An 8,397-nucleotide genomic window follows, 5' to 3' on the forward strand; every position below is an offset into this window, starting at 1 on the left:
AAAAATGTCTGTCTGAGTTTGTCTTAAAGGAGCCACAATCGATGCTGCCCGCTTGCAGTCCCCGTGCGTGTGTAAAGTGTGTGTTGCACAGGCGGAGAGGTGGATTCCGACCAGAATGCTAGAACCCGGAAGTAGTGGTGGCCATAACAGGTCGCGTCTTACACAATGCATTGGGCTGCAGCAAGTAGGCTCCCCGGCAGGGGTGGGTGCGCGAAGCGAGCTCTGGCCGCACTGGAGAGGCGGAGAGGCGCTCCATTAAATCGCACGCCCAGGCACAAACACCCACACACCCAGGGCACACGCGCGCAGACGCGGCCAGCAGATCCCGGCCACCGGTCTTATTTTCCGTATTCTTTTCTCTTCCTCCCCCTCCAGACTCTCTCCCCAAAGCCTATGCTTGAAATAAACGGGGAATGAATGCGGGGCAGGCAGTGGCGGGAGTTATTTTGCACGGGGCTCCGCGCATTGACTTCATGACTTTCCTCGAAATGATTGGGGTCTGCCAGTGTTTTTTCAGGGCGGAAGGGGGTGACGAGGAAAAGTACCGGGTTCTCAGAACTAAAGACTCCCGAGTCGAAAAGTCAAGAGGGGAGCGGGAAGGAGGAGCGGGAGCAAGGCTGGGAAAGGCTCTGCTAAGGAGTCCCGTGAACGTGGGGTGGGGATGGCTGGGGCTGTCTGCAGATCCAGCTTAAGAGGTTTTTGCTGTCAGAGGTAGACTCTCGGTCCAAGGAGAGGAAATGCTTGCATTTTCTCACTTTGGGGGTCTGGACGCCCCCACCTCCTAGCCCTGGAGACCCCCCCAACCCCGGAGTCCTGCACGAAGTGCGAGAGGAAGGGAGGGAACAATGAGCTCAGAGCCGGGAATGTGCCCCCAGCGCCTGTTTACAAACACCAAGCTATTTACGATCGCCGGAAAGCGAAACCCGACGCGGGCTCGGAGCAGCCCCGACCTCGCGGGCGGAGCCGGGCCCCGGCGCCGCGGGGAGGGCGGCTCTTTCTCCGATCCCCTCCGGGCGGAGCAGCGGTGCGCCCAGGGCGCGGCGCAGCAGGGCCGGCGCGTTCGGCTGGGACCACGGCCGCTCCGCCTTTGTCTTCGAGGCGCCGAAGGGCTCTGGCTGATGCCGTGCTCGGGCCTGAAGGGACCCGGCGCCCTCAGCTTTTCCCCGGCGACGCCTCGCGCTCTCCTCAGCCCCTTCTCCTCCCCATCTCGCCCCCCACTCCGCTTTCCTGTCTCCAACCCGGCTCGGGGAAAACTCCCAGCGCCGAAGACATCCACATCAAAAGCTGAGGTTTCAGACAAAAAGCTGCGCCTGCCCGCAACTCGGAGGCTCCAACCAGCCACTGATTTTTTACTTTCTCCCTTTAAATACCTATTCTCCGGCTTTAAAAATTCCTTTTCTTTATTCTCCCTTTCTAAGCTTGCCCTTTATTACATTTGGTGATGTTATTTTCGTTTTTATTTTTTCAGCCGGCCCGACTCTGATCTGCCGAAATGGCTCAAGCCTCAGCAGCTCAACCCGCGGGCTAGAAACCTCACATTTCCAAGCTGGGCTCGCAGCTCGCTCGGCTCGGGGCAAGATCTTCTCCCCCTCCCTCCAGCTGAAACCTCGCAGAAAACTCCCCCTGCGGTCGACTGGAAAATGAACTCACCCAAATCTCGGTAGGCAGCGGTGGAGGAGGGCTCGGCCAATCAGGAGGCGCTCCCGCCAAGACGGCCCCGCATTGGCTGTGGGGAAAATCAATTATCAAATAATCGATCAGCAGGGAGCTTCGATCTGCCCGGAATGCAAACTGCCAGTCGGGATTCCCGCCCTGATGGTGGCTAAAAGGCTGACTTTCCCAAAGCAGCCAGCCCCTCGCCCCCATCCCAAACCACCCCGCCAGCTGGACAAGGAAACCTCACCCCAAACTGGGGGGTGGGGGTGGGGGGCATTGTTAGGGGCAAGAGTTGAGACAGATGAGGGGGCTCCTGTCCCAGAGATTGTTTGGAAAAGGTTGGAAGCTCTAAAATGTATTGAGGCCAACTCTTAACAAGCGCAAACTAAAAGAGAATTTGCTTCAGCCCGAGAGGTAGGGCTCGAGTTTCTATTAAGTGGGCTCTGGAGGAGCAGGGGGCACGGGGCGAGCATCAGACCGGAGATCTGGAGTCAGGTCCCACCGAGCGCACGTAGCCTCCCTAAGCGACATCTATTGCTTCTTTGAGTTCTGTGCGCGAGTCGGCGCCCGGTTCCCCCCAGCAGTGGATCGTGGAGTTCCCATAAAGCCCAGCCGCTGAGTCTCCCCAGCTTCCCGCACACCACTCGCTCCTCCATACGGCGCTGTCCCAGAGCCTGGGATGCGCTTTGCCTTCAAAGATATCCGAGTGTTTAAACCCCCGCCCCTAGAGTCCCTTCTCTCTCTCTCTCTCTCTCTCTCTCTCTCTCTCTCTCTCTCTCTCTCTCTCTCTCTCTCTCTCTCTCGTTTTAGGGTCTTGTACTTTTCTCCACCGCCAACATATACACAGTTTCCTGGCACAAACGCCCCGCCACAGGCACATCACGCGGGAGGTGAAGGCAGGCCCGCGTGTCAAAGCCAAGGGGATCCAGGTGACGTACCAGCGCCTATATGCCCCTGCCTGACATCGTCCCCAACCCCCTGCGAACTTGCAAACAGACTTTCAGGCCAAGATGGAACCTCTGGGTCTCAGGAAGGCGATTTCTCTGTTTATTTCTCGGGAAGCTGCGCTGGCTGGGCAGGCAACACAATCCTTTTACGATTACCGAGAGACCCAAACTGGGCCGGCAGCCTGCAAGCCCTGTCCCGAACCCCAGCCCAGCGACTCTGGCCGATACCCGAGCGCCTTAGGAAGGCGGCTCTCGGGGGTAGGAGCAGGCCCGCCAGGCATCCGCGCCGCTGGCCATAGGGGGAAGCCAGGGGAGGGGGTGTCAAGCCAAACCTTGACTTGGGCGAATCGACGTTTATGATCTTTAAATGAAGTGTGAGGAAAATTGTGTAAGTATAATTTCACTCAGAGAAATTTCCTGCGAAATACATTTCGATGACTGTAGACTTTTAACAGCCCTAGGGGTTCTCTGGCAAGCCTTAGGTAACCAGCTTGGAGTTACCTCAACTCTGCAGCCACATTCTCAAATTTGGAAAAGGCTAGTTTGGGGGTGTGTGTGTGTGTGGGGGGAGATATATATATACATATATATATATATATATATATATATATATATATATATATATATTTAATTTTGCATTGTTGCTTTCTGGTAAATGTTTTCTTTTGTTTTCTAGCAGAGATGAAAAAAAGAAAGTTCAGGTAAGTCACTCCTTTTCAAACAACCAAACATTTCAAAGCTTTTAGGAAGACTATTTTGCCATGATGTGTCAGATTACCTTATAAATGTACTTTAAAATACCTACACACAGATTTTTTTCTTAAAGAAATAGATAGTTTGTGTGTGGGCTTAACGTAAACTTACTAGTTTTGAAAAGTGTCTTCTTCCTTCCTTCCCTCACTCCCGCCCACCTTTCCATTTATAACTGTAAACTTACTGCTACTCCTAGGCCTTTATAAGATTAATTCTGAACAATCAAGGGACTAAAACACTTTTACAGTGTAATTACAGTAGTACAAATTGTTTGCCCAAACCTCATTCTGGATAAGGATTTTACAATTAGCAAACAGTTATTACAGTTAGGGCTTGCTGAGAGAAATTGCTCAGCGGACATCTAGAGTTGCAATCTAGTAGCCATAAAAAGAAAAGAAAAAAAAAAACCTGCTGTAGTAGAGCAGCAATTAATCACCTATTAAAAGGAAAAGGTAAAGGGGTGGTTGTAGTAAACTACCATCCACCTTTATACCTGTGATGAGACAGCATGCATCCTTAGCTTATTTCAAACACTTGCTTTAAGGCAATAGCACTTTTACCTTGGGAAAACTTGGCCTAGTGAAGGGTTCTGACACTTGCCCCTGGTACTTGCACTTGGGCCTTCCGTAGTCAGCTCTCCCTTCCTAACCCAGAGGATCTTCCCAAATAGAGAGAAGAAGGACTTTAAAGAGGCAGGCCGGGACCTAAGTCTCTATTGTTTACACCCTCTTGCAAGGAGGCATTTAAAGTAGGTGTTGCCCCTTTAGGCTGTTGGTACAGTCCTAAGTGAGAACTCCCTTCTCATTTTCTGTTCTTCAATAAGGAATTGTGCCTTTGGAAAGATCTGTATCCTGATTTAGGCTTTTGTCCCAAAAGTTCACACTCATGAATCAGCTCCAAACCCCACAGAAATTAAAGAGGCACCTCTTAGGGGAAAATGTGTGTGTATTTGCCAGCCCAGAATAAACAAGAGCCTGTTAATCAATAGAGTTTGGCAGCTGTGTTCACAGAATGATAAGGGTTTATCATCTGGCACCTAACTTTTAGATGCCTGTGAAACTGTTAGGATTGGTCTTGGTCTTTTGGTTGTCCTGGGGTGCAGTGGCTTGAGGCCCCATACTTCAAGAACTTTCATCCTCCTCATCTCACCCCTGCATTAGCATTTACATTTCAAAAAACAGAACTCAGAGGCGGGAAGGACAGTTTAAAGAAAATAGATTTAAAATCTAGTAGAGATAATAGAGGAATGCTGAAGATAAGAGGCTGGATGTGATAGGAGAAAGGTACCAAGAAGTCAAAGCTAATGAATGGCTGCGAGGAAACTGAAATAAACTATTTAGAGGTCTATAAAATGGAGAAACTTGGTTCGGTGATATGAAAGGGGGTTAACTGAGGGGATTAGGAAAGACGTTAATCAAGTGCCCTAAAGCTGTAAGAACTGGGAGATTTGTTTACTGCATTTTGCTTCAGAAAACAAAGAATGTCTGGGACCAGTTCAGAAGTCAATGAGAGGTCAGCTTAGGCTCTCCAACTGTCCAAAGGAAAATACCTAAGTCACTATATTCTGGCTGGATAATGCAAAAGTTAAGAAATGAAGGGTGGTTGATGATGGTGAGGGCGGGGGGGGGGGGGTTGTTTTCCTTACTATCTTTCTATTTCAAATCATTAAAATGCTTTGGTCTCTAGAGGGGGAAAAATTACACTGGTTAACATAATTACTAGCTCTGACATTTTCAGAAGTTATAGAGGTCTTTTATTAATTAAATGGAGGGCTTAATAAAATATTCCTAATAAAATTTATGGTTGTCTTAAAACTTTCTAAACAGTGCTATAAATTCTTTATAAAATTAACTGGGAAATGAGTTATTAGCCCACACTTTAACCCCCCCCCCCACTTTTACAGAAAGAGCGTCTGCAGAATGAAAAGGGAAATAGAAGCCTTTTAGTAAAATATAAATGTTAGCCAAAGTCACACATTGTTTTAGAAGAGGCAAAGTTTTGACTATTTCTAATGGCTTCATCTTCCAGTATATCCTCCAAAAGCTATTCACAAAACTTTTAGAGAATTTCTTCCCCTTCTCAGCTGCATATTATATATTCATGTATATCTAAGTCCATTTGAAATACAATGCTTAGTTTTCTGGATTGAGTTATATACTAACTTTAATAAAAAGCATAGCATAGCTGCATCATGCAAGATTCCAACTTACAATTTTTAAGGTTAAGATTGTAAATATGTTCTTTAGCCATTAGAAGATAATTAAAAATGAAATGCCTTGTAATATATGTCAGTTTAATTTCTTTAAAGGTAACTTTTAAATACATTCTCAATCATACTTCCCTATGAACTCCCCACAACGGTGCATTATCTGAAGCAGCATTTTTTTGTGTAAATATAAAAACTTTTTCCTATCACTACCTTTCAAAACCTTGGTGAGTTATCTTATGTTTGAGATACTTCTTTGCTTCACAGATACAACACTGGCTGGCTGGCTGTTTAAAAGAAACAACATAGCCGAACACACTCCAAATCAAACAGCCTTGGCGGATTGTTCAGCATTTGAAGGCTTGATCTTTTGTGCCGTCTACTGGACAATGGAAAAACTACAGTCTCTATGATTTAAACTTTTCTCTTGTCCAGTGTTGGGGGTGGGGAGTGGGTAGGAAGGGGGATGTGACTTGCTACTGGTAAATAATAAGAGAGGAAACGAGACCTAATTTAGACTCAGAGTACAGATCTTGTGACTTCAAATCTTCAAATCCAAGTTTAGGACATTATATTAACTGTAGGTATGCCTCAACCACTTGATTAAGGCACAAGGCTAAAACCTACATTTTACACAACTCTGTGTGTGTGTGTGTGTGTGTGTGTGTGTGTGTGTGTGTGTGTGTGTGTGTTGGCTTGGAAAGAGAAAGAAAGATGGTGGGACAAGCTTAGCATCTCTGAAAAAAAAATGCTGGTGGTTACTTGGCTCTGAGTGAGAATTGTCTTGACAGCCAAGTTACATGTATTTATTGCCTAGGTAATCCAGGATGTACAGGTTAATTCTTGGAATTTGGAACATGATATTGTTCAATAATCCAGAAGAGTACTTTCATGAGGGGAGAAATGAAATTGGTAATTAGAACAATGTTAGTGCAGTTACTTTTTGGCAATCTTGGATAAAAACGTGAAACTTCACTGTTTTCACTTGGAGACCACATGTGGGAAAAAGTGAGGGTGAAATTCACAGTCAGATGCTTTTATGTAGCAGAGGCTGTTTGATGTTCTCTTAAACATGTAAAAACATTGTATACATTTTGGTTACGATTTCAAAAATATTTATAGAGCTCTAGTATTATGGAAGCTTCATACAAAAAAATGCATGGAGCTAACTTTGACCTCTGACATTGACATAGTTTCTGAATAACCATAATTACCACATAGACATGATTTTGTGTAGGAAAAATATAAACAAAGTCCAATGCCAATGAAATATAGAGAAGTCAAGCTGATTTTGGTGGAAGAGCCATAGACTTGGGTACAAGGCTCTTAAAACAGTCCATCTGCTTTTCTGAAGTTAAAATTCCCTATTGGATTTTAATATAACCTAGTAGTACATGACTAGTTGTTAGGGTGCCTTTTAATAATAACCCAATAGTGAAAAGGAGTCAGCTTTAGGGCATTTTCTTGCTGCATAAATATATTTCAATGATCTACTTCAAATGATGTGGCACTGTGTCAGAATGACGTTAACATATTGTATTAAATATAGATATAGCAGAGAATTAGGGTTGATGCCGACTCCTTAAAGCAGGGAGATTGCTTATGTTGCAAAGTAAAATAAATAAATAAATAAAACAGGATGCTTCCAGTTGTGCTGCAGTGTGGCGGAGGGGGTGGTGGGAGTGGTGGACCATGTCTCCTTAACTTCAGCATAATCAACTGGACTGTGAAAGGTTATTTTACGAGATGCTGTTTGGATCCCTTGGTCCAGAATAAAGCTGCAACAACAGGGCTCTCCTAGGGATAGCTAGAAAATGTAGAAAATTCTTACGGGAACCAATTACCAGTACTCACACGCCTGATACATGCTTAGCGGACAGTGGAAGTACTGAGGGCTGGTGAAGGGTCTCTGGTCACCAAGTGCAAACATTTATCTTTGAAGCAACAGGGTGGGCCAGACTGGTCATGATAAACATTCATGTTCCACTAGATAAAGGGGCATATTTTGTGAAAACCTTCAGGCAAAAAAAAAAAATCGTACTGATTGTTCAAAATTAATATCTTAACATTTCATTGAGCTCTCTAATGAATGGGAAGAACATCCTAGGCCTCCAGCAGCTCAGAAAGCATCCTGGTAGCCTGAGACCCAGCGGAGGAACAGACCAGGAGCCGAAGGAGCCTGCTGAGTCGCTATTCACTTGGGGATATCTGAAAACATAGTGTTCCATGCCCTTATTTAAAAAGGAAAAATAAATATCATATTTCCATGTCTTTTTCAAACAATTACCGTCAGCCTGCGGTATACTTGCTAAAAATCATGATGTTTCCCCCCAGGCGACTTATGCAAGAAAGGGTCCCTTTGAAAACGTATAACTAATGGGAGAAGTCGACTCTGAACCGCAAACAAATCGGTTCGCACTGAGCCACAGCCTGAGTGGAGTGGCGCCCCTTCTTTCGCGCGTGGCCGGGAGAACTTCAGCGACTCGCTGATGGGATGCCGCTCCGGGGACTCTTGATGGGGCGCGATCTTTTCACAGCAGACCCTTCAGCTGCGCTGTCCTTGTCGCCCATGCATGTCGGGGTGCCAGGTCCTGCCTGCACCCCACCCCAGGCGCCGACTTCCCGGCCTGAAGGGGGTCCCGGCAGGATACACCACGGGGGTGGGGGGCGGGGCTCTGCTCTCACCTGGCTGGGCGGTGGGGGGTGGGGGTGGGGGGCGGGGGGGGGAGGGGGCGGGGGGGGGAGTTTGGTTTGGAGGAACGTGAACCTTCCTGGGGACCCCCGAAACGTCTGGAAAGAGCACATGATGAAAAGGCCTCTCTCCAGCCTGTGCCC

General features: G+C 46.8%; 1 long non-coding RNA gene across 3 annotated transcripts; it reads left to right on the forward strand.

The window, feature by feature from the left end:
- Positions 1-207: 207 nt before the first annotated feature.
- On the forward strand, positions 208-7,597 carry LOC118668929. Of its 3 annotated transcripts, none has more exons than XR_004971812.1 (5): positions 208-335; positions 1,469-1,660; positions 2,467-2,585; positions 3,283-3,304; positions 5,830-7,597. It is a non-coding gene; the product is annotated as an uncharacterized LOC118668929 (long non-coding RNA). The 3 variants fall into 3 exon arrangements; XR_004971811.1 differs by lacking the exon at positions 208-335 and adding an exon at positions 361-1,289; XR_004971810.1 differs by lacking the exon at positions 208-335 and having other exon boundaries at positions 362-1,660.
- The last annotated feature ends 800 nt before the right edge of the window (positions 7,598-8,397 follow it).

The sequence above is a fragment of the Myotis myotis genome, unplaced genomic scaffold (assembly GCF_014108235.1).
Source record: "Myotis myotis isolate mMyoMyo1 unplaced genomic scaffold, mMyoMyo1.p scaffold_m19_p_14, whole genome shotgun sequence".
Classification (NCBI taxonomy): domain Eukaryota; kingdom Metazoa; phylum Chordata; class Mammalia; order Chiroptera; family Vespertilionidae; genus Myotis; species Myotis myotis.